The sequence below is a fragment of the Coturnix japonica genome, unplaced genomic scaffold (genome assembly GCF_001577835.2).
Source record: "Coturnix japonica isolate 7356 unplaced genomic scaffold, Coturnix japonica 2.1 chrUnrandom750, whole genome shotgun sequence".
Taxonomy (NCBI): Eukaryota; Metazoa; Chordata; class Aves; order Galliformes; family Phasianidae; genus Coturnix; species Coturnix japonica.
Window position 1 is genome coordinate 37,125 of NW_015440111.1, and position 2,855 is coordinate 39,979.

General features: G+C 56.7%; 1 long non-coding RNA gene across 2 annotated transcripts in view; it reads right to left on the bottom strand.

Annotated features, from left to right (window-relative positions):
• Nucleotides 1–2,855, bottom strand: part of LOC107307657 — a 17,659-nt gene that overhangs the window by 7,307 nt on the left and 7,497 nt on the right. The window contains exon 1 of one of the 2 annotated variants that reach the window (XR_001552469.1): nt 2,135–2,183. The exons of the other annotated variant lie outside the window; for it this stretch is intronic. This is a non-coding gene — a long non-coding RNA (uncharacterized LOC107307657). Of the gene's footprint in view, nt 1–2,134; nt 2,184–2,855 lie in introns of those variants that run through there. 2 annotated transcript variants of the gene reach the window in all.

Consider the following 2,855-nt stretch of genomic DNA (forward strand, 5'->3'; position numbering starts at 1 on the left):
GCCCTATAGGGGATATAGGGGGCCCTATAGGGATATAGGGGGCCCTATAGGGGATATAGGGGGCCCTATAGGGATATAGGGGGCCCTATAGGGGATATAGGGGGCCCTATAGGGATATAGGGGGCCCTATAGGGATATAGGCGGCCCTATAGGGGATATAGGGGGCCCTATAGGGATATAGGGGGCCCTATAGGGATACAGGCGGCCCTATAGGGATATAGGGGGCTCTATAGGGATAGAGGCGGCCCTATAGGGATACAGGCGGCCCTATAGGGGATATAGGGGGCCCTATAGGGATACAGGCGGCCCTATAGGGGATATAGGGGGCCCTATAGGGATACAGGCGGCCCTATAGGGATATAGGGGGCCCTGTAGGGATATAGGCAGCCCTATAGGGATATAGGCGGCCCTATAGGGATAGAGGCGGCCCTATAGGGATAGAGGGGGCCCTATAGGGATATAGGGGGCCCTATAGGAATACAGGCGGCCCTATAGGGATATAGGCGGCCCTATAGGGATACAGGCGGCCCTATAGGGATATAGGGGGCCCTATAGGGATATAGGGGGCCCTATAGGGATAGAGGCGGCCCTATAGGGATATAGGGGGCCCTATAGGGGATATAGGCGGCCCTATAGGGAATATAGGGGGCCCTATAGGGATATAGGGGGCCCTATAGGGATATAGGGGGACACTGATCCTATAGGGGACATTGAGTCTATAGGGTGACACCAGTTCTGCTTATGGGATTGCCATAGGGCAGCTATGGGGCGCTACAGGGTTACTATGGTAGGGTGGCAATAGGGCTGCGATAGGGCAGCTATAGGGCCGCTATAGGGCAGCTATAGGGCCGCTATAGGGTGGCCATAGGGCTGCTATAGGGTTACTATGGGGCTGCTATAGGGCTGCTATAGGGTTACTATGGGGTTACTATGGGGCTGCCATAGGGGCCCTATGAGCCATAGAGACGCTATAGAGCCTCTATAGGATCATTATAGGGCGGCTATGGGGCTGCCATAAGGCTGCTATAGGGCCGCTATAGGGTTATTATAGGGCTCCTATAGGGTTATAATAGGGTTCCTATAGGGTTCCTATAGGGCTGCCATAGGGTTGCTATGAGCCATAGGGACGCTATACAACCTCTATAGGATCATTATAGGGCGGCTATGGGGCTGCTATAGGTTCGCTATAGGGTTATTATAGGGCTCCTATAGGGCTGCTATAGGGTTATAATAGGGTTACTATAGGGCTGCCATAGGGTTGCTATGAGCCATAGAGACGCTATAGAGCCTCTATAGGATCATTATAGGGCGGCTATGGGGCTGCTATAGGGTTATTATAGGGCTCCTATAGGGCTATTATAGGGTTCCTATAGGGCTGCTATAGGGTTATTATGGGGCTCCTATAGGGCTGCTATAGGGTTATTATGGGGCTCCTATAGGGCTGCTATGGGGTTACTATGGGGCTGCCATAGGGTTGCTATGAGCCATAGAGACACTATAGAGCCTCTATAGGATCATTATAGGGCGGCTATGGGGCTGCTATAGGTTCGCTATAGGGTTATTATGGGGCTCCTATAGGGCTGCTATAGGGTTATTATAGGGTTACTATAGGGCTGCCATAGGGTTGCTATGAGCCATAGAGACACTATAGAGCCTCTATAGGATCATTATAGGGCGGCTATGGGGCTGCCATAGGGCTGCTATAGGTTCGCTATAGGGTTATTATGGGGTTCCTATAGGGCTGCCATAGGGTTATTATAGGGCTCCTATAGGGCTGCTATAGGGTTACTATAGGGTTGCTATGAGCCATAGAGACGCTATAGAGCCTCTATAGGACCATTATAGGGCGGCTATGGGGCTGCTATAGGGCTGCTATAGGGCCGCTATAGGGTTATTATGGGGCTCCTATAGGGCTCCTATAGGGCCGCCCTATGGACGCGGTGCCGGTTCCCTCCCCGCCCCACATCTCGCCCCCCCCCCCGGCTTCTATCGCGACATCGCGCCCGTCCCGATATCGATCCCATTGACGACCCCATTAATGACCCCATTAATGACCCCATTAATGACCCCATTAATGATCCCATCGATCCTATTGATCCCATTATTGATCCCATTGATCCCATTGATTCCCCACCTGCGCCCAGCGCCGCTCCCGCTCCGGAGCCCGGCCATCGGAACCTGCGCCGAGCAAGCGGGGGGGGGGCGGGAGGGGGGGGGGCACAAAGGGGGGGGGGGGCACAAGGGGGGGGGGGGTTTAAAGGGGGATGGGGGGGATAAAGGGGGGATAATGGGGCGAAGTTGAGGGGGTCGGGGGATAATAGGGGGTGATATATAGGGGGCGCGAGATACAATGGGGGGGGCGAGGGGGCGAGGGGGGCACGCAAAGGGGGGCGGGGCGTCGAGGGGGGGGCTAAAGGGGGATGGGGGGCAAACAAGGGGGGATAATGGGGGGATTGAGGGGGTGGTGGGAGATATAGGGGGGGTGGCGGGGAGATACGAGGGCGGGGGGCACAAACAGCGGGGAATTGGGGGGAGGCGAGGGGGGGCATGTCAAGGGGGGGACACTAAGGGGGGCGCGATGGGCGGCTATTCAAAGGGGCAATGGGGGGGATACAGGGGGGATATAACGGGGGGACTTTAGAGGCGGGGGTGGGGGGGGGTCATCACAAAAAGGGGGGATAGGATAAAGGGGGGCGAATAAAAGGGGATTGGGGGGGGCGGCGAGCGAGGGGGGGCGTAGGGGGGGGGGGCACCTAAGGGGGGGGTGAGGCCGGGGGCTATTAAAGGGGAGTGGCGCGGGATACGAAGGGGGGGATTGAGGGGGGTGGGGGGGCGCACAAAAAGGGGGATTGGGG